Here is a 24,240-nt window from a genome sequence, read left to right as displayed (position 1 = left end):
CAGTAGATCAGCAGTTTCTGAAATACTTGGAGTAGGTCTTCCAACAACCATGCCATGTCACTTAAATCACTTTTCTTCCCTACTTCGTTTGGTTTGAACTGCAGCTGGTAATCTAGACCATGTCTACATGCCTTAATGCATTGAGTTGTTGCCATGTAACTGGCTGATTAGAAAATTTGCTTTAACAAGCAGTTTGAGCGGTGTACCTAATAAAGTGGCCCGGTGAGTGTAGTGCACAATATAGTACATGCTGTATCATTGAAAATTTATACATATAACCAATATTCTTGCTCCGGTTTGATTAAAGGGATAGTTTACCCAAAATGAGAGCTCTGTCACCATTTACTGACCCTTGCCTTTTGATGTACACAAATTAGCATATACTGAAAAATGTTGTAAACCGGACTTTTTTTTCCAACTTTATATCTAAACGGATGTTTTTAACATAGATAATAATCATATGTGCTTCTAAACCGTCATATTATACAATTATATTAACGATTGCACTAAAGATTAAAAAAGTCACAGGAATTAAATACATTTTAAATTATATTTATTCTTTTCAAGTGGACTTATGTCATGTCCTCTTCAAGACCTACAGTCTTGTGATAATTAGTGCGTGATGTATGTCTTGCTGTGCTTACATGTTACTGATCTATTTAAGGAAGTCCCTTGTGTAGTACATGGTTGAAATGTGAATAGCCTAAGTGAACTTAATAAACTTGACTCAATACTTCAGTAAAGTATGCCATGTCTTCTGCGACAGAACAGACGTTGTTTGCTCACAGCACTGATGAGCAGTTCTGTTTTACTTTTCCACCCTCAAGTAGAATGGATGGACAAATAGGATGTAGGAAATGGGATGTTGACTATATAGATGTTTAGTGCAGAGAATAAATATGTTGTCTCAGTCGTGATGTTTTTAAGTAATGTAGTGTTCACATTTTGTTTTCTGTAAAGAAAATTTAAAAATAATTGACCTTTCTTTATTGTTTCAAAATCATCATCATATATATATATATATATATATATTTTTTTATTTGGTTATATTGGTTATCTATTTGTTACATGGATATCCAGCTTGATGTCACAAGGAAATGCAGCTAGTTTACATTTTGTCAGTTTAGTGGCTAATTCATACAAATTCAAACTAGTTCAGTTGTACAAAAATGTACAATTTCAAAAAGGCAGCATGGCACCAAACTCCGCCCCTAAACCCAATTATTTCTGGAGGATGAGCAAATTTGCTAAAGTGTTCTTCTTGCTTCAGTGTTTGGACGGGGCTTGGAGGTTTAAATTTTCCTGGGTCTGTGCATGCAACAAATGGGCGAGCTTAAGTTCAGTATCGATGTTACACCAGGACGACTAAAGACTCATTATCAAGACCAGGGGTCACCAATCTCGGTCCTGGAGGGCCGGTGTCCCTGCAGGGTTTAGCTCCATCTTGCCTCATCACATCTGCCTGGATGTTTCAAGTATACCTAGTAAGACCTTCATTAGCTTGTTCAGGTGTGTGTGATTAAGGTTGGAGCCAAAATCTGCAGGACACCGGCCCTCCAGGAACAAGTTGGGTGACCACTGATCAAGACAGTTCATTTGAAGCACTGAGTCGACTCTTTTATATATGAATAAGAGGTTTTAAACACAGTGCACTTTCAGATTTAAGCCTTAGCTTAAATAGAACTGTTTTACACTGCATGAAAACCGATAATAGGGGCTCTTTAAATGCATTTCATTTGAACTCTTCTTCCAAACACTAGGATACTGAAATAACATTTTTATATAACTATTATTATATTTCCTGATCACACTGCAAACAATTAGATATTGGCATGTACATTAGATGCATAGTATGTTCCTTTCTGTAAAAAAGACAGTTTTAAGTTGCAATAGCAGTACTTTGGTGCACAGTTTTTGTGTTTGACACTATAAAATACTTTTTGCATCTAATATGCGTTACTGGAATATATCACTATACCAAATATTAATTATATCAATCAAATATAAATTAGACAGTTACACAACAATATAAATGTTATAAAGTTTTTATTTATTTTTTCATATAAAACATTATTTTCAGTGTTTGCATTTACAGGCAATTAATGATACATACTAATTTTGAAGTTATTACGTCTGCGTGTGTGACATAACCAACCCAGTTCTGTCAGAAATCTTATTTTTTCCTTTGGAAATTGGTCTTTTAGCTATGAGTGACGGCCATTTTAAGATTATCGGTTGTTGAACTGGTACGTTAAGTCTCAAAACCGTACCTACCTGTAGGAATAAAGATTTTGCATTCAAAATTATGAAATGCTTGTTACATCTAGTGTATTATATTACATTATGTTAAAAAAATGCTTTTGCTATATGGTAAATTAGACGCACAGCGAAAGATTATAAAGTTATTAAAAAGAGTTTTCAAATAAAAACATTGTTTGCAGGCAAGTTGTACTACATACATTGAAGTCTGAATTACAAACAGTTTTGAAATCAAATACACTTTGCAAATGTTCACAGTAATTTTCACACACGCATCAATTTGAGCTCATCAGCATCGGCACAAAATATTTAGGGCTCTTGTCTTGCATTCAATCGGGAAGGGTGAGAAAAGTGTCAGCAATGCTGTCTGGATTTAGTTTTTTATAGGGTCAACGTTCGCCAAATTACTTGTGTGCGAGATTGAAAGTGAAGGGCGTGCTCCTGGCTGAGGGAAAAGTGTGTGAGCGCGGCCCTAATGCGGAATCTCATTAAGGCAACTGTCAGGATTCTTCTATTTTACTCTCACCTCTCCTATTCCGTAAGAGCCAGACTGTCGTTTCGAGTGAGTCTGCCGCCAAAGAGGCATTTACAAATAAATGAAAAATGTCACAATTGATTTTACTCCTCCAAGACTACAGCGTGTCAGCTTTGTCACAAACTGTCTTTGTTGTGCTCCGTCTTCCAGGTCCGGCTCCCGCACGTGGTCGATAGTTACTGACTGGTTCGGGCCCTTTTTCCTGCCTCGGCTCCGGTAAGCCCTCAGACAATGACCTTTTATTTGTGTTGCTTTTATGTGTTCTGTGTCTCGTCCTCCGGCTGAAAATACCTCACTGATCAGTGTTCAGGAGGGGACAGCGGAGCAGGAAGCATGGAAGCGAGGGGAAATAAAGCAGGAAAATGGCGAGGCATGCTGATAGGAGTGTAAGCGTAGTACGGTTTTTAACCCTTGCAGTGAAGCGTGTCTCTGGGATGTTGAAGTCATGTTAGTGGATGTTGGGAGCACAATTTAACCCCGATATCCTAAAAATCCTATAAATTCTTGAATGGATGTATCAGTACCTGCTGGTTACAGAGAATCACACTGGAGGAATTTTCTCTTTGTGCCAACATGCGCTACGATTGCTAAGCTTTCCTGTCAATCCATGCGTATTAAATCCTCACGCAGCTGCTGTCGACCAATCGATATGATCTGCTGCGTGGCATTTTAATGCCAAAAACATGTTAACACAACACAATTGTAAAAGAATCGCACCGATAGTTATCGCTTAATGTGTTTCCGATGTGTTTCTCTAACACAATCTTCATAACATTAAAAACAGAATCACTGTGTTAGCTTTTCGCTATTTTATGTTTGTTGCGTTATTTTTCGCGAAACAAGATGACAGCAAAATAAGCGTAATGTTTAAATTGCTAAAATTGTTCGCTGTCGAATTTGTGAAATGCTAATAAAACGCATTTGGGGTTGATATTTGCGCAGTATCTCGTACATTCTTGCAAATAGCATACGCGATTTTACATGTAAACAAAATGCACACATCATTTCACACCACAAAATTCCCCTGCAGCCAGTCGACAGCACTATCCAGTTTTGTCAAATGCGAAGCACTTCACCTTTCTCTATTATTCTTCATTATCATTACCCTGTGCATAGATTTTTTTATTGTTTACTGTGCCATTTTATGACCAGCTGTCATTGTCGCATGTTGCGCTGTAGCTCCAGAGAAACGATATTTCTGTCTTGCTCTTAATGAGACAACAGACAATAAAATGCATATAAATTCAGCTTGTTATTCTTGTCAGGGCTTAATAGTCAGTTCAACACTCGACGAGACGAGAGCACATCAAGAGGACGGTCACATGACATCAAGAGCAATGCATTATACGGAAACAATCAACTTCCCTTTTAACAGAACTCATGGTTTCAAACCATACTTTTAACATAACAATATTAAACAGTGGCTACTCAAACTGTAAAAGCAATCACTTACCAAAATATAAGTGGATTGTGTAATCGACGTACCTGCACATCCAAACCAGCACAGGCAGTTCCTTAGTGTGAAAAACAGCAACCACTCAGGACACTTACTGTCCTGCTCTGACCCTAGTTGGACGAGGGGAACCAGACAAAAGCTGTAAAGAAAAGACCTGTAGTGTTTGTTCGAAGAGTGGAAATGGTGCGTGGCATTCACTGGGGTAACCATGGAACACAGCCAAGCACTCTTAAAAGGGGACGGCACGGGACACCTGTTGTGACCTTTCTCGCCTGCCGAGCCTCAGTAGAAAGCTGAATGGGCTAGAGTGAATTAGAGGCTAATTCCGCCTCCTTTGGACATTGTTCGAACATGGATGCTGAATCAGCTCTCTCCAGGGTCAGCTTGACATGCTCGGTTCCATACATCAGACAAGCTTTCACAAATGAAATGCTTGTCACAATAAGCTTTTGAGGTCCAAAAACTAGGTCCATCACAGAGCGTTTTATAAGATTTTGACTTGCCCATTTGCATATACAATTTGCTTATCTGGATTGTTTCTTTGTCAGTGGTGTATTTGGGAGTTTCTAAGATGAATGTATAGAGCATTCTAAAGCTCTTGATTGATATTTGACAGCTGTGCCCCTGGAGATACTTAATCTGAGCTACTTTGAACTTAATTTCTTCTGTTTTATGAAGGTCAGAACTCGGGATGCTTTAAAACAGATTTTCAGTGTTACATCAGTTACACCATTCCTTTGACAATCAAAAAAAGGTATCTAAAACTACACTGATACAAACCACTATGAACTTTTTTTTTTCCTGCAGAACCTAAAAAGAAAGCAATCATAGACTGGTTTCTATCAACTTATGTACAGCAGTTGAGCAATGATACAAATGTGAATACCCTGCAAGTGATTCATGTGTGACTTGTCCATGTCTTCCAAAGCTATACGGAAAACAGTTGTTTTATTTTTGATGTGCCTTTAAATTTTAATGTTAACCATCCTCCACCTGGTGTAAAAAATATTTATGCTGTTGTGTTGCATGTTTTGCATCTGTAAATGTTAATAATTGTTCCCATGGCATTTCAACCCCCTGAGACAATTTTTTATTGTTGAAATACAAATTAAGGTATTTTAAATAAAATCCGAGAGCTCTCTGACCCTCCGTAGACGGCAACAATCCCGACTTGTTCATACCAAAAAAAAAAAATAAATAAAAAAAATTCTCTAAACAGACCATATGCTTTAACCCTTTGACTGCTTCTCTACCAAATGTTTAACCATGTTTTTACTCTTTTTAAATAATGACTTTTAAAGAATGATACAGGCTTACACACATCGCATTTTTGGTTTACAAAAAAAATCTATAAATAAATCAAACAAACATACCGTTGCACTACTACACTTGATTTTGGTTTTATGGTTAAAAAAAACACACACACACAAAAACAAAGCATATTAATTGAGAATCTGAAATATTTTATGTCAGTGTTTCTCAACCACGTTACTGGTGGACCACCAGCTCTGCACATTTTCCATGTCTCCTTAACACACCTGATTCAGATACCTGCTCATTAGCAGAGACTGAAGACCTGTAATGGGTATTTAAGACAAAGGAGATATCCAAAACATGCAGTGTTGGTGGTCCTCTAGAAACGTAGTTGAGAAACTCTGTTTTATGGCATACTTTAAAAAAAAAAAAAAAAAAGGGTGATTTTTTTTTTTTTTTTTTTTTTTTTTTTTTTTTTTTTAGCATTCAAAAAATTTTATTTTGAATATTTTTTTCAAAATAAATTGGTCTTACCCTTCATATTTTCCGATTTTTCATAGTATATGTAATAAGCCTGGTACTTTTCCTGTAAACCGACATATAAACCATTTGGTAGAGGATGATATTTTAGAAATTATGGGATGTGTTAGAAAAAAAAAATGCACTGAGTATGTTAACTAGCAACATAAAGAGTTGAAATGCAATCAAAACATTTATTTTCTTGGTGGGCTAGTTAAAGGGTTGAAGTAAAACAGTCAAGTTTACATTATTTTGTACATCGTTTTCCACTTTAATGAAAATATATTTATTTCAATTAACGTAACCATTTTGAAGAAAAGGGCATGTTTTACTGTAGCTTTTAGTGCAAGAGCGCCACCATCTTGAAATATTGCTGTGTCTGATGTCACGGGGAGGGTTTTGTTACCTCAGCTGATACAGTGGAAGTTATGGACTGAAAGCGTAGACTGCAAAGCTTAATTTAACCCAATACCTGACGTTTTGAACGTGCATGGCAGAGCTGGTCCAAATACAAGCATCAAAGTTTTGTCTAATTTATACAAAATATTTATACGTTTTCTATTTTTTCTTTTTTAATGCCTTTCGTTTGATGCACTTCGGTCCACTCTCATACTGCTCCAGCACTGCCCGGCGAGGGCATTTTCATTCAGACTAATGCAACAATTAAAGCACATGACTACATGCTTTAATAAGTCCTATTAAAGTCCATATTATCTTTTTAAGTTGATCAAATCAATCTCTCAACATGTATGAAGGACATGAACAACTGTGCCAATTTTAGTTCTTCTTAGTTTTGTGGTTCTTAGTTGTGTGGTTTGTATATGAAAAAGCTGATGTAGTAGTAAAAAGTGAATGTACCTGCCCCCATTTTGTCGGCACCGGACCTTGATGAAACCATGGTTGAAACCCATTCAGGAAGAGAAATACTGATAAATATGTGGAAAAATAGAATAAACATATTTATATATTAGACATGCATCTGAAGTTTGCATTTGCACCAACTTCAAACCCACAACTTTACTCATTGAGTTAAATCAGGGTTTGCAGTCTCCATGTTCAGTTCATTACTTCACTGTATCTGTTCAGCTGAGGGAACAATATTGAGACACAGCTATATTCCAAGATAGCGGCGCACCAGGTTTAATAACAATAGTAAAACATGCTGTTTTCTTCAAAATGGTTACATTAATTGAGTTTAATATATTTTCATTAGTGAAAATCAATTTACAAAATAATGTAAACTTGACTAAGTGCTTCACTTCCACATTAAGAATATTATCTGAATATTATCAACCTACAAAGTATAGGGTGCACGTTTACCCTTGCGATGTGTTTATTATGCATGTCGCAATGCTGACATTATATTCAACTGTGCATTATTACAAACAGTACAAGTTGGGCTATACATCATTTCTCAGTGCTCATGATCATGCACAAAAGTATTCTCTCAGCTTCATAATGTTTTGATTGAACCACTGAGCTGGATTGGACTGTTTTTGACAGTTGTTTTATTGGTCGTACCATTGCTGTCTATGAAGGATGAGGGAGCTCTCAGATTTCACCCAAAATATCTAAATTTATTTTTAGAAGATAAACGAAGGTCTTGAGGGTTTGTAATGACATGAGCGTGAGTAATTATTGAAAGAATTTTTATTTTATATGTTCAAAATGAAAATGAATGGTTCATTAACAGACAATTTGCAGGTTAAGTGGTTGTCGCCTTACAGCAAGAAGGTTGCTGGTTTGAGTCTCAGATAGGCTGAGAGGCATTTTTGTGTGGAGTGCATGTTCTCTCAATTTTCATATGTATTTTCTCTGGGTGCTCTTTCCTCCATAGTCCAAAGATATGAACTGTAGTATAGGTAAATTGAATAAGCTAAATTGGTTATAGCATATGAGTGAGTGTGTGAATGACAGATTGTGTGTTTTTTTCCCAGCATTGGGTTGTGACTGGAAGAAAAAAAAAAAATCGTGGTTCATTTCACTGTGGCGACCCCTGATGAATCAGTGACTAAGCCAAAGTATATCAGTGGGTGGCTTTGGAACAAAATTCAATATTAGGTGTGGGAGAATAGATTGACTCATCAATGCATCACGATTCTTTGTCTAGTTGTTATGAATCGATTACCAAAAGTTCAGAACTGAATCTGTGTTTGAATTATATTGCAATGGCGCAGGTTTGAGCGGAAAGAGAAAAAATTATAAGCAGATAGTCGCATGCAATTTCGCATCCAAGTGAATCCTAGGGTTGTCGCAGCACTTATCCTGTATGGACAGATTATGAATCACTAAAAGACATGAAGAGGGTGGCATTACCATGATTCATTGGCATCATTTATAACAGAATAGATTAAAAACAAACTTAATTCAATCTTCAGTGTTTTATTTATTTATTTTTTTAATATATAAAAACTTAATTAACTTTAAGAAAATAAAACATGATGACTTTGATACTTTCATACATGAATTTTAGTCATAAAAGCATAAGAACTCCCAATTCTGAGTAAAATGTAAAATATATTTGCATATATTTGTTTTGCATATATTTGTTGTTTGGATTGTGACTCGCAGAATCTGAATCAGATTAAAGTTTAAAGCCACTAAAGATTCCCACTTCGTATGCATTATATCATTGATCATGCTTGTCGTGCTACTATGATGCAATGCTCTATCAGTCAAGCTACACAATTCCTTAGTACAGTAGATCTGTAGATGTACAATTTTTGTAAATACTATAAATTCTACAGTATTTCAGGAAAGTGGCAAGCGACCCATATGGTTGTATTGGTTGAAGGACAGCTTGTAATATTGGCTAAGTCTTGGTTTCTACAGTACTGTCCTTAGCATGATCACTAATGCATGAAAGAATCTCTTGTTGTCTCTGTCAGTAAGTTTAGAATCGTTTTAATTTATTTGTGTTTTCAAGGATCCAGTCAGCTAAGATTTGTTACATTTTCCACCTGGTATTAACATGCATTCAAATTTGCCTCTATCATCACTTTTCAAATTTCATCAATCTTTCAACCAAATTTCATCATTTTATCAACCATTATTGCATGGGTCCTACTGAATTAATGAAAATGTTATAAATGTTGGCTACAATTATTATTTTTTTTGTGTGTGTGTTTCTTTTTAAGTGCTAAGCATGAATGACTTTTGTGTGTGTGTGTGTGTGTGTGTGTGTGTGTGTGTGTGTGTGTGTGTGTGTGTGTGTGTGTGTGTGTGTGTGTGTGTGTGTGTGTGTGTGTGTGTTTTTTCATAGCAAGCTCTATAATGGTCAGTTATAGAGCAGTTGGTGGATAGTACATGTTGTTTTGTGGGTGTTGTGCATTTGACCATGTGAGCTTTTACACTATGGAAGTGTATTGTTCTACCTCTGGATGTTTTTGAAAATGGACAGACCCAAAATCTGTAGATGCCATTCACACATGTAGGGCTGTTCATCCATCAGGTTTGAAAAAAAGAACACTTAATACCAGATATAAAACGAGCAGATAATCCCATTTTATGATTCCTTTATAGCACTTTTATGTCTTTTTTAATGCTTGAAAGCTCCCATTTGCTGTAATTACATAGTAAGGTAAAACAAACACTCCCCCATCCCACACTTACAACACTATTTAAGCCATTGTCAGTTAACTTGTTAAATGCCCTCGTCCTTTGCTTAAAACTCAGTATTTTGCTAAAATAAGATGAAGTATAAACTCTCTCATGAGCTATAAATTAACTTTCCAAATGGGACTGTCATTACTATAACAGATATGTTGACAGATACTCTAGCATAAGCTCATTTTTAAAATGTTGACAGCAGTACAAATTTGTATTACATTCAGCCATGTTTACCTGTGCATTAATGATTTCCTCCGGGTGCTGATGGTTGTGGAACGGCCTTTTTATTCATTTTTTTTTCTCTTGATGCAGTGCATTGATAACTGAAGTCTAAAGACCTCTTCATGAGGGTCACATTATGAATCTAAAATAAACTGATGTCAGCCTATTACAGTAGTTAGTCACTACTTTTCACATTATACTCTTAGCAAGCTATTTATTAGATCAAAAATAGAGTAAAAGCCATGTTCTTTTTTGACCATAAACAGCACATTTATGTATTTAGTTTATGTATTATTTTTATTATATTTGTTCCAAAACGGAAATAAATCTTACTAATGCACAACCTTTGAAGGGTTGTATTCATATTCAGAGGCTAAAGAGAGTAATGTGGAAAGGCTATGAGACAAAACATTATTGAGCAACAATAAAACAAATTTAAATAAAAAATGTATTAAGCAACTTTTTATTGTCAACTTGGACAGCTTGTAATAAAATTCTCCCTACATTGTCTGTGAAACATTATCATCCAATGCAATTCCATATGGATCGGCTTGCATTTACATGAGTAGGAGGGGGGCTCTGCCCCATATTTCACTTTGAGGAATCTGGTCAACTTGCCTTTAATACAGTTTCCAACCTTTTAAAAACAAGTTCAAACCTTTTCAGAGAAATCCTGAAGTCAAAGTAACTGCCGATATGTTAAAGAGAATCATATACTCTTCTTTCCAAAGATTCACACTATTGTTTAAATTGAAGTCAGGTAATTTGTGTGACTGGGGTAGAGGTTTAAGTTCAACTCTATGCTCATATATTAGGGCTGCACAATGCTGCAAAAATCACGATATCATGTTTTTAACAATATACTTAGTAGGGCTATGCAATAAATCAAATCTGATTTCAATTTTGACTTCTTAAAATTATGAAAAACCATTAATCGACATAAACGATTATTGCATCATATACCACCCCCTTTCCAGTTGTACACATTTGTTGCTCTTAAAAGCGCGACAGATTGCGTGCTTCTGTGTGTGCGCGGTCCACTGTGTGCATTCCTCCTGCTCTTCTCACCTACACACACACACACACACACGTCAGGTGTGCGGCTGAGTTAAGATTGAATTTCAGTAAGTAAAAGATTTTATCCACCTTAAAGCGATTCTCTTCAATGTAGTTAATACAGACTTGTTCATAAATTAGTTTCAGCAAAAATGCTGATTACCTATGTAAATGTCCATGAATGCTGTATTAGCGGAAAAAATTACTTATGTAGTTAGCGTTAGCTTGTTGCAATGCCAAAGCCGTTTCTCATGTATTGTTTTATTTGTGAAGACTTGGCGTTAATTTTAATGTTAACTTAATGTAACATTAACAACCACAATTAGCATATTTTTTTACTGTGTATTTGCCAAATGAGCACTGTGCTATGTCCAGACTAACCCCACTGTATTTTTTATATAATCCGTTTCTATTCTGTTATTAAGTGACTCAATTAATTTAAAATTGAAGTGTTAGCCTTTTTTAACTCCTTTTTATTGTTGTGATTATTTTTATGATAGTTTTGCATTCTTTATGCATTCTTTATGTAAAGCACTTTGAATAACCATTGTGTATAAAATGTGCTACAGTATAAATAAACTTGCCTGGCAGTGTCATGCATTAGATAAAATGACAGAGAATAAGGACATAAGATTATTTTTCAGTACAGCTAAACGCCAAGTACTAAGTTCACATATTAAGGCAATTTGGCTTTCAGAATGAGTGCTTATGAAAATAGTAATGTCACAATATCAATCACAGGCAAAGGAGAAATAAATGATTAAGGAACAGGCTGAGCAGGGTCAGTCAGATGTACACTGTCAGGTAAGGGTGTTGTTCTTTCATTGAAGGGATAATGACAGTCCTTTTAGGGGGTGAACAATTTTTTTTTTTTATGTTTTCGGAGTTGTGGCTGTTTAGCAGAGGAACCTTAAAGGCTCACTGTTTTACAATATGATCGGTCAATTTAACAAGTGTAATGTAAACAAGTTATTATGAGTATGGAAAACGTCTTATCCTGCATTTAGTCTGCTTCAGGGGTCCGTTCTTCGTACCTCGCTTAAATGATATAAGATTATTTGGCAGATCCCGGATCTTTTAATCTTGATAACTGATCTCTCGCTAATTTGGTTCTATAAACGAGTTCGCGAATCAGATTAGAATGTCTGGATAAACTGATCTGAAATCGCTGCGTGTGTTGTGAAGGACAGATCTATCGATCCTTGAAATCATGATCAGCAATGCAACGATTGGCTGACGGCACAGCAGCGTAATGACATCATCTGATTAATATTCAATTATCCATGTAAGCAAAATTACATCAAATTAGCAGTAAACGGTTTGTTAAATATGACACGCAGTAACCTTCCACATTTGTTGTGAGCTGCAGGCTTTCCACTTTCATGTGTCAAGTGTATTCATCATCATGTATTTCAATGCAAATCAATGTATTTACTTCCACATTTAGAAAATATTTTCTTTGTTATAGTAGCCGTTTTTTAATCGGTGTAAAGAATAACTGGTTGTTTACAAAAGCGTTTTCATATTGGTATAGGCGTCTGCAACTTTTGTGAAGCACTAAATCACCGGCATATTAACTATGAAAACATGTCTATGACTGCATAAATGTATTATTGCTTTTAAAAAGTCACATATTCTGCATTTCTATCATACACAATTTGTTCTAAAGCGATCTAAAAAGTTCATATCAATAAGTTTTCTCTTTGCACCACCAGGTGGCAGTCTTTGTACTTTCATTTCGAGGGTGCAGATTGCATACGTTTTATTAATATGTATAACTTAATTTATTTTATTAATGACTATAACTTTATATATATATATATATATAGTTAAAAAATATGTACCATTTTCCCAAGTGTATATAACTATTACTGTAAGAAAATATCAGAATTCGGAGCAAACTTTCTGTATTATTGAACTAAGTCAATATGAACTAAGCCGATCTAATCCTGTTTATATGAATTGAACCTGCTCCCGATCAGGTTTGACCTAGCAGAACTGTTGCTATGACAACAACTCTCGGATCAGCTTTGAAGAACGTGTCAAATCGTCAATATACAAATCCAGCTAACTGAGTAATCCACGTACGAAGAACGGACCCCAGGAGTCAGTCAGTTGACTAAACAACACAACAAACAATGCAAAAAATAGTTTTGTAGAAAAATTTGCTTAGTCATTGAACCTGATAAAACTTTGAAAAAATAATCATAATGACGCAGTCTTCATGCTATAATAATGATGAAACCATTTTTAACTGCGGGGACATATCTTTATTAGTACAATTCGGCTGTATTATTTGTGTCCCTTGCAAAAAAAAAATGCTCAAGAAATTTCATATTGATTGTCCCCTCCTACTGTTAAATCAGACTTACGCCCATGTAAAGGACCACCGAGTCATGAAATGCAGAGGTTTTTCTTTCCATTCGCCATGCGGTTAAAAAATTCCATTAAAACAGAACTCAAAAGGAAAAAATGACACACCTTAAATTGCATGAAACTCTGCAGAGCCTGGTGATGCAACATTAATTGTTTTATACTGAAACTTGCCTTCAAAAAGTGCTTCCTTGATCTTACCCATATTTCTTTGCATGTTAAACACACGTCCACCACAACAGGAAGTAAAAAAACCTGCAACTGCGTTAATTGAGTTTTTTTTTTTACGTTAATTATTTCAAATTAATCGCATGCGTTAACGCACTAATTTTGACAGCACTATTTTAAACTTTATATATATATATATATATATATATTTATATATATATATATATATATATATATATATATATATATATATATATTAGTTTTTGTCCATCAATTTTGTGGCTTAAAAGTATCAGTTCAGGCACCGGTAGCATTTTAAAAGTATCGATTTAACACTGGTTTTGAGGAAAAAAAAAAAAAACATACCCAACCCTAATAAATAACTGGAATGTTTTTATCGTTAGTAATGTTTTGCCCATTTAATGGTCTGACAACACATAATAAATAAGTCTTGAAATACGACTGCTTCTTCTCATCTATTTTCAATGAACTCAGCATCAACATGTTGTAAAGACAGATGCCATTCCAGCATTAATTTGTTATTATTTTCTATTAAGAAATGCATATTATTGCCCTTTGATAACAATTAAAAAATATTTTAATTTACAAATTGGAATTTTTCCATCTTTGACATTGATGCAGCATCTGCCAGTAACAATGTGCTAGTAATTTGATTTCTGCATTGTGGCTGGACTTTTTTTTGCTCATTGTTGGTGTTTTCCTTCTTACATCTGTTCATCTATCTTGTGCTGCATTTCACACAATTCCTTAAGGAAATGCTAATCTATTTCATTGTGCTAGTATCAACATCAAAGCAAGTGCATTAACTAATTAACAATTAAGGAAAAATAGCACCTGCTTTTACAATCTCTGTTGAAACAACTCTTTGAAAAGTTTATACACTACAAAAGTAAAGAGCTGTCATGAAGGATCTACCTTTTTGAAAGGTACAACTTTGCACTTTTTTGATCCTCCTAATATGATAATAATTCAGCGTACAAAGTTACGAAGTATGGGGTTTGTTTTAACAATGCTATTCATCTACAATTAAAAAAAAAAAAGATTGTTAATGACCACATTATTAGTTAGTAAGGTAATAATATTACCTTACCTTTAGGTACAAACATGTACCATTTCAAAAGATACTGCTATAGTGACATTTTTTTTCACCTTTGTCTGAGTGCATGTTCAGGGGTAAATTGAGTGAAAGTTTACCATGTAGATACCAGTGATGAAGATTTTCCTTTATCTCAAGCATGATGAGCACTTTGTGAACATCCACATCAAGAGAGAAACAGAAATACACAGGGGAGGCATAGAATAATGAGGTGCAGGGAGTCAGGTTGCAGGCTGCATACTGGGGATGGGTTAAGTCTCAGTCTCGCTCTCACGGAACCAATAAGTGACTGATCACACTGATTGGGACTCTCTGAAGATAGCCAGGCATGCACTGGACAGGAGTGAGGTCCATGGTGACTTGGCAGATGGAATTTTATGCATACTAGGCCCATAGAAGGAAGCAGATCCAGGAATTCTGGAGGTAATGACAGAAGGTACTAAAAGAACAGTGAATCTCCTGGATTTTCCTCTCCGTTCGTTCATTGGTCGGTGGGAAACAAAAAGGCTGACTGTTACTACCAGGAGTGAAAAGAAGGATCTCCAAACTTTTTTTGAAATCCTCTATCAGATACAATGACTTCTGACTCTAAGAGACCTTAGTTTTGGAAGACATGATTCTATACTATCTCTGCAGTTTCTATGACTGTTAGGAGTGTTTTTAAAGGAACCAAAAGACATGTGTAAAATTTGTCCTCTGCAATGTAGATACAGGTGTTTCAATCAGAAGCAGGTAGATCTCTGATGAAATCACAGGGGATTACGAATGATTTTTTCTGGGTAACTGATGAGGTGAAAGTTTATTCCTGTATATTAATTGTATCCTCTCACATACCTTTGATGTTGATTGCCATTTCAGGCCACCAGAAGTAATCTTGGGATTAAAATAGTTTTTTGTCCCTGGATAACCAGTGCATAGGGAGGTATAAGCTGTATGGGTTTGTATCATCATTGGGAGGGCACCTTGATGGAGGAGGATAAGAGACACTGGAGTCACAATGTCTTTTCTCCTGGGACCACTGAATGGGAATCATGATGGGACATGGAGGTAGGATGTTCTTCCACTTGTCCCCCTCACGTATCCGAATTAGGCCCAGCTTGTCCAGTGAAGTTACTGACTCCGTGAAGCTCAAGTGTAAATAGGTGGCAATGGGTATCTGTACTACTGTATATTTAATGTTTTCAGTTGATGCAATGCTGCAAACATCTGTCTTTCTTAGCCACAAAAGATAAACCGTAAGCAGATGGTGAGATGATGAATGGATGTAACCTTGCTAAAGAGGCTCCCCGACATATTCCTTCTTTGCTTTTGATGGTGGAGACTAAATAAATCTTTCTTTTGAGTACTGGTTCATTAGGTAGACGGTTAGTGGCACAGTCCTATTTTCAATGAAGTGGTAATTGTGAAGCTTATTTTGTGCAAAAAACTATAGTTGAAGGTGTCATTCTTCAGGAATTTCAATGGAGAGATTCTTCAGAGGACTTTCTATAGAAGTGGAATTGATTGATAAAATTACTGGAGAGGGGTCTTGGGAGAAAAAAAAAAACTGTTTCAGTTTCTGTCCCTCTTCTGAACTTATGACCGTAATTCAAGCATCATTGGAAACTAGCCCTAGTACCAGCCTAGTGTTATTCCAGTGGCGGATTCTTCCAAAACCAGTAAGCTGATTTCTTAAGTATGCACTTTATCGACTGCCATCTAGATATCTTGCACAATATCAGACATGTCCTCAGCCAAGGAATTCTAGTTATGGATTGGACTTTGTATAGGATGCCACTAGGTCTCTTTTTGAGCTGAAGATGCAGGCTGTCCCAGAGTGACTGTAACATAGTGGAGACCAGTTGCGAGTTAAAAAATAGTGAGACTTATGGATAAATATCACCACAAGGACAGATAGGGCACACACATGATATTTGTAGCTAAAACACGGTATTAAAATGACCTGTGGGTAATTCTGGAATAATTGACCTACATGCTTTCGTCAACTGGTTTTGGGGAGCTGGGTTGTTCTGGCCGACAGAATGTAAATGATGAATTTTTGTCACTGCTCACACCGTAAGTACTTGGACACATTGGTATCATTTTAGGCAGCGAGAAGCAACTTCCAAACATTAAAAGGGAGAACTAATTTCCTTCACTTGTGGCTATTATAGTGCTAAAACAAAGAGCATAATCTAGCATGGAGCTTTTTCCTTGTTTTAGTTATTTACCACTTGAAGCATCTTAACCAGAATATCCAAAAACTTCTCTGAAATAAGTTATGAAGCCATTTAGGGTTAGCACGACCACAACATTTTGCTACCAGATGAATTCAGTCCATCGCAGTGGGGAGCAAACATTAGACAAGAAATTTGTTGCAAGCTGCCACTGAGCCAGAGTAGGACTCTGGATTGACCATGGGACTGGAAATGTAGATGAGGTCGAGACGAGAAAGTGGCTTGGAATAATGTATATTTTACCAGGTCTGTGCTGGAATGAAAGATTGCTTTTTCAAGAGCTGGTTGGAAGCTGACTTGGGCATGCAAACCAACAACATAAATAGCATTATAACTGTTGAGATAAACAAATGAGGATCTAGGAGTAGGCAAGTATTCTGCATTTGCATCGAGATCTTATCCAAAGTGGAGACCAGATAATGTGTGTGTTGAAAGCCTTCATAATGCTTATGAATGATGAGATGATATTGATGATCCATCAATATCATCTCGCTACTGGTCTCCACTATGTTACAGTCACTCTGGGACAGCCTGCAACTTCAGCTCAAAAAGAGACCTAGTGGCATCCTAGATGATCCAGTGTGCAAGGTAAGAATTTAGTGGAAAAGGCAGCTATGTTTCCATCCAAAGATGCAAATTAGATTTATGCACAAAACTAAAATCTAGCTTAAAAGACGTGCGAATAAAGCAGCATTTCCATCCAATGAGTCAAAGAAAACAAAACCATCGCTTCCTGATTAACTGGAGCCAAATATCAAGAGGAAAAAAAGAAATTGACTGCGTTGGGAGAAGCTTTGTGAATTTATTTTCTTAAATAAACGACTTGCGCCTCAACGCCAACATGCAATAAAAACAGGTGGTGGTGTTTAAAGCGATGAGACGCGAAGCACAGGCGCTCTTGATTCTGGAGGTAATTATTAATATAATACACTAATACTGAAATTAAGGCGTTTTAGAATTGATAAGAATTGATGATGTATGAGGATTAGAAATGATGATGGTGAGAACTGGGTGTTTGAGGTTCCTGATTCGTGGGGATGTATCGTGTATTTATAACAGCAAGTTTTTGTTCAATGCTGATGAATGCTCATTGTCACTGAGTATGTTTACATGGGCACCAATAATCTAATTTTTATACGATTAAGACAATACTCTGATTAAGACTACCATGTAAACAGCATTTTTAAAGTTAATTTAATCCGATTAAAGTCCTATTTGAACTAAACAGAAATCAAATAAAATGGATTGTTCCTATTTTAGTCGCATTATTGAAGTGCAGTACAGACATGTAAACACCTTAATCAAACTATCACTATAGAGTACGACTTTTTGCCACATTTTGCGACATGATAGTTTATTAACACATGGCTGTTTCATACCATTCTCTGCATCTGCTGAGTCAATAAAGGACCACAGACAATGATAATTAAATTCCATTAAAACAACAATTTTCCACCAGTCCTTACTTCATACTCGCATCCAATACCTTAGTTTGTCACGGGGGCATGTATGAAATGTGAGTGCCGAACTGCAGTTAAAGTAAAAAAAATTCAAAACTCCAAAGGAAATGTGTATAGCATTGGGGATGCAATGTCGTTAACCGATCTATGTGCTATAGCATGTAAAACGGGTTCATGAAAGAAACATTGAAAAAGCAACTCATGTAAAAAACTTAATCATATTATTGTCTAATCCAGATTAAGGCAAATAATCTGATTAGTGATGTCCATGTAAATGTAGACACTAATGTAAAATCTAACCGCTTTCTTCTTCAGACAGCATTTTTTGTTTCCAGGCAGACTGTAAAACAAAAAAGGAAATCTCTTTTAGGAAACCTTGTCAAATTCAGCCAATCAGAGGACAAAGTTTAATCTGTTTACGTGTTTCCAGTTAAGTGTTACATATGCATCAATTGTTCAGTCAACAGTTACAATATCATCTTCAGATTAACCTTTAGAATGATTCAGTAAGGATGTTTGGATTTAATTTACTACTGTTGTACTGTAATTAGTTTGAAGCCTTTTTTCCCCGTCTGTTGAGGCATGTGGCATCTTGATATTATTCTCATCTCACAACATACTGACACGGACAATGAACGATTTGATAATTTATTCTCTGGGTATCAGGAAACTGTAGTGCACAGCAGGGAGATATTCTCACAAAGCTTCCTTTTATCCTTTATGTATGACAAGTGGATGTATCTGCGCAATAGTCTTTGTGACAAATGCTAGCTTTGCATTATAATTCACATGACATTTCGAGTGATGAACGGAGAGCGTCAGAATCGCCAGACACCACTCCTGTGGCCTCTTATCAAGCCCAGCACAACAAATAATACAGCATCGTCTGACACCAGTGACAGAAGTGACTTTTTTACTGCCCCGCTGCTTAGATATCTTAAATGAATGCTTGAATCGGGAGAGAAATAGAACATATTCTGTATCTTTAACCTTGAGGGTTTTTGTATTATATCTATGAAATTTTGAAATGCTATATTTTGGTCTATAAATATTCCCATATGTATTTAAATGTTGTTCCATACAGTCTTATGAGTGGCCTTGTGCTCACTTTAAAGGGGTGGTCCACAGTGTCTTTTTAAGGCTTAATGTGTGTATAAGATGCAAAGCAATGTGTGTTTACTTATTATATACAGCTAGACTGCTTTTATGAAAACTACTGTCATATTTCCTAGTTTCTCTGAAGTCATATTTCTCTATTCTTCTCCCTCAAGAGGCTCTGATTGGTCAGCTAACATAATGTGCTGTAATTTGCGGGTCAGCTCCATGTCACCAGTAAAGCATCACCCCTCCACAAGCACGCGCTTTGATTCTGCTGTGTACATGGTGTCAGTCAGAGTAGCTGTTAGCAGTATCTATTTGAGCCTTGATCTGACAGGATGAACCTTATACTTGCTCTATTATGTATGTGTGAACAGTTCGTTCACACATGTAAAACGAGAACTGAATGTGTGCTGGACTGAAGTTTATTTTTGTTTTTTTTCTCTGATGCTTGAATTAAGTTAATTTTTAACAATATACATTGACACTGTTGACAGGAGAATAAAGTGCAAGATATGGCTTTGATTTTTCTGCTGCAACACGAGTTAGGCGAGCTATCCTGTATTTTTATTTTTTTTACCTTACTCAACGCATTACATGTCTTTAACATATATTCGGAATAAGCATGTGTTAGTAAAATGAAACGTTCATATCTTTTGTTAGTTCGTTAATTGAGATGTGGAACGCAGGGAAAGCGAAAAAGAGACACTGCAGGGCTGGTGAAAACTGTGGGTGTTCACTGCTGTTTGACGGATAAGTATGAATTTGTCGCTAAATTGTTAGTGGTGCCAAACAGCATTTCCTGCTGTTTACATCCTTGCTACAACATATCGTTAACGCTAAAAGCTATGCTTGTAATAGATTAATATTAACAAAATAATAATACTTCCAGGTTGTGGCTCACAATCTTCAGCTTCTGCTTGTATCCGCAGCTTTATTCTTGTTGGAGGAGCTGCTTTGAGGAGTTTTTAGCCGAATTCAGCACTGAACTGAGAGATTCTTGAAGTTCTCCTTTGTCAAATGCTAGCTATATATATATTTTTTTATAGTTCTCTGAACATAATTAAAATTAAATTGTAAGCACTTCTATCTTTGTCTCGTGTCCTTTGGATGCCCTAATACAGAAACTGAAGAAGCTCTGTGGAAATAGCAGCGTTAAAACGGCATTTTAGCTTTCTCTGCTATAACATAACAGCACCTCTGCGGGTGGTAAATGCGTGTGACCTGAAGGGTTTATGATCTCATTAACCCGAATGTATCTTTTTGTTGTCTCCAAACTGTTTTCGCTGTAGGCTTTGCTAAGCTAATCCTGTAAAGCCAATGTCTCCCTTTGCATTAAACTGAGTGTCTTACAAACAGAAATGTTTTTTTTGTTTTGTTCACACAGCTACATTACACATCAACTAAGGTTTAAAATACAATATTGTAGTGGAACACCTCTTTAAGATATTTACAATATGGCAACTGTGAATGTTTTATTTTAAAGTTCAATAAGCTTTATTGCCATACTTTAAGCCATACTTTTATTGCATGGACAACAAAAAATAGTTCCAAACAAAGTCAATCATGAATGATTGAATGAATATTTACATTTCATTTCTGAATAAATGTAATTCCACAAGTTCATTCCTCATGATTCCTTTGCAAACACCTTGCGCAGCTGTAAATCATAGAGTCAGATACTGACGCACTCAGCACTGCACTAACTCTCGCAACACTCTCAAATGTGAGCTTAGTGCTTCTGGCAGAGCTACTACACCACTGCTTTGGGGCATGTCAAATTTAGGACAGAGCACGCCTGTTGTTTATTGTACACTTTAATCACATTTGCATTGTAATGGTTGCTTCTAGAAAGAATCAATGAATAAACACCGGCATATACATGGTTTTGCAGCGGGGATACGTTTATTACAATATGTTTGTGTAAACTGAAAGTGTGAAGAGGAATAGATTTTCATAATAGACTGCATAAGTGATTTCAGCTAAGTAATCCACCAGTTCTGCAAACACTTACGTCAGCATCTTGCTTGGCCTGCATTCACAGTGATTGGGTGTTGCTTGTTGTTTTTTTTTTTTTTTTTTTGCTAGACATTTGCATAAGGTTAAAAAATGTCCCACCTTTCTGATTCCTTTAGCAGCCCTCAACACTTTCTCAATGCTGCTTCAATCCCGTAATTCATGGCCCGAGTGTTGACGCTAATCTTGAATTGAAAACGCTCGCTCTGCTGCTCTCACAATGTGCCAATGGAAATAGACTAATATCTTAACGGACGATTTGCATGTGGAGTCGCAGAATGAAGAAATTGCATAACAGATGTATAAACTGAACAGGTTGCAGATCAATTTGGTAGACACTTGTGATATTGTTGCTGCTAGTAGCGGTTTGATTGGGAAATTGATTCATTTAGACTATATTTCTGTAGTAGATGTGTTTGCTGATGCTATGTTGATGGAAAAAAAACATAATTACTTTAAAGTTTCAGCCAACATCTTCACAAAACATGCATTGTTGTTCCTCAAACCTCCAAAGCCCTTACAGACATGGGTTATTTCCACAATAAGCTTCTCTTCCATTGTGCTTGGTAATTAATCAGGCACAAGACAGCATGCTTATCATGTGTATTGTTTAATGGCTGCTTTAAAGAAATTATTATACATAAATATATGCATATATTTCACGTAAAATGTGGGATAGAATACATTTTTATAATGTAATGTGTACAATGACTGTTATACATTTTGCTCTCTATTTGGTAGCATATAACAAAAGCATACTAAGTGCATCTAGTTGCATATGACTTTTTCCAGAGATCAATCTCAGGAATTTACTGATTTTGCACTTTCAATCTCAGCGTAACTGCAAGGGAGAGTTGAGTGACAATGGAGAGAGGATCCATATGCAGCTTTATTCACAGTCATCAGACAGGCAAGGGTCAGACAGGAGCAAATGGGTACATACAGGGAAATCCAGAAGCTTAGTTAGTTAACAGGTAAATGATCGATGCGGACAACGTAAATAAGAGAACAAGGCAAGGGTCAAACATGGAGAGACTAAACAGGGAAAATGTTTTGTAATTTTACAGGGTATAAACCAAAAAGTCTCATCAATGCTTGACAAAGTAAGCAGGCTATATATGGCTCATTGCCACTGAGTGGTACAGAACTTTCACTTTTATCAGGCTTGCGTTTACACTGTTAGAAGGGTACCAATGGTATCCTTTTGGTGGGCATGGTGTACTACAAAGTTTCAGTCAACATCATTCTCGTTTAAGAAAATGTCTACAGTAAAGCTGTACGGGTCATATTTATAAACAAACACTTGTTTATAAAAGTTTGACTAACCTTTCTATGAACAGGATTTGATTATAACTGCAGATCAATGAAATAGCCTACTGTAACGTCTGCAATTATAAAAAAAAAAAAAAAAATGCAACATATGAACACTTACAGCCCCTTACAGTCGCAGATATGTTACCAATTACAGATAAACTACACACAGCATACATTTAGTTCTTATTTAGGTTCAAAAACGATATGCAACAAAGCCCACTGTCAGTGCAATCCTATCATGTATCATCACCAGCACATTAAACCTCTGTTAGAAAGTAAGTCCGAGTTCATAATAGCTCAAAAAGATGATGAATAGTTAAATGTGGCAGTTTGTTCATGTTTGCTGCAAAAAACATTTGCTGCTTTTTTGTTTTTTGTGGCTGCTTTGTTTTTTCGCTTGTCAGTCTCATGTTTGTTAGTTTCTGAAAGGATTGGATGTCTAAAGCACTCAAGAAGTTTTTCTATTACAAATATAGACGCACATGCGAGCGCAAGCAAACAAGCAAAACCGCTTGAGCGCTGGACGGGCTCGTAAAAAAACTACAGGGCACAGGGTAAAATCTGTTCTTCTTGGCTTTGTGGATGTTCATCAAGACAACAAGGTTTGGCTTGTTATTATATGTATATATTAATACAGTGTAATATCTCGGCTGTGTATTTAAAATATGGCGGTTGCTTTTTCATTCTGGCTTGTGCATAAGTGAATGACATATCTCTGTAAACCAATAGTGTTTAGCTGTGTGTATTGCTTTGCCTTTTGGTACCCTTTTGCTGTGGTACAGTACTGTTCGCTTTTAGGTACCTTTTGATAGTGGTAATGGCCAAAAAAAATAAATTAAAATACATACACAGGTGGAATTTCCACCTTTAAAACTTTTTGCATAAACTTTTTTCCCGTGAAGTATTAAAAAGACAGTCTTCTAATACTCAAAGTTTTAGACCATCAAAATAAAGTGTTACCAATTATAATTTAGTATATGTTTGATCATATTGTGTGTGCTGATGTCTGACATCGAGCTAGGCTACAAATAATTATTTTGCATGATGATCTACAAATGTATAAAGATGAAGCCGATTTACACTGATGCTGCTGTTTTTGTGCTAATGAAAATTTAAATATTGATCACAACCTATGCTGCTCTCAACTCAATCTACTTGTAATATCACATGAGCAGTGCTGTCAATTCACATGCTGGAGCTACCATCTGTAGACATTACTGGCAGCAGAGCCACTGCCATCCCATATTACTCTGAAGCCATGTGCTCAAGTTAATGAATACTGCACATTTTCATTTCTGGAGTTAAGGGTATTGCTAAACATTTGTCACGGTTATGAAACTTTGAACAATCACATTGCAATCTGATTAAAGGTATGCTCTTAAATTTTAGCTTGTGCACTTAATTTTCAGTCAGGGGCCATAGTACAATTACTCCATATGGAGCATCAATGCTTGTTTAAGTGAAGAACTTGTTAGCTGTGTTAGCTTCAGACATTATACCAGACATTTTTTTTATTTATTTTTTTTTACTTGTGCTACAACAGTTGGCCTGTGCTAAACCCCTGTACA

The 24,240-nt window shown here is 36.0% G+C and overlaps 1 protein-coding gene across 5 annotated transcripts in view; it reads left to right on the top strand.

Moving 5' to 3' along the window:
* naaladl2 (N-acetylated alpha-linked acidic dipeptidase like 2) overlaps positions 1-24,240 on the top strand; it is a 635,527-nt gene that overhangs the window by 40,107 nt on the left and 571,180 nt on the right. For 4 of the 5 annotated variants that reach the window (XM_073916359.1, XM_073916358.1, XM_073916357.1 and 1 more), the window contains one exon: positions 2,945-3,010. The gene's annotated coding sequence lies outside the window, so the exon portion shown is untranslated. Of the gene's footprint in view, positions 1-2,738; positions 2,822-2,944; positions 3,011-24,240 lie in introns of those variants that run through there. The other variant, XM_073916361.1, reaches the window with a different exon arrangement.

This window comes from Danio rerio, chromosome 11 (assembly GCF_049306965.1).
Source record: "Danio rerio strain Tuebingen ecotype United States chromosome 11, GRCz12tu, whole genome shotgun sequence".
NCBI lineage: Eukaryota > Metazoa > Chordata > Actinopteri > Cypriniformes > Danionidae > Danio > Danio rerio.
Note: the sequence above shows the minus strand (reverse complement) of the source record. Positions and strands in the feature narration are given on the sequence as shown.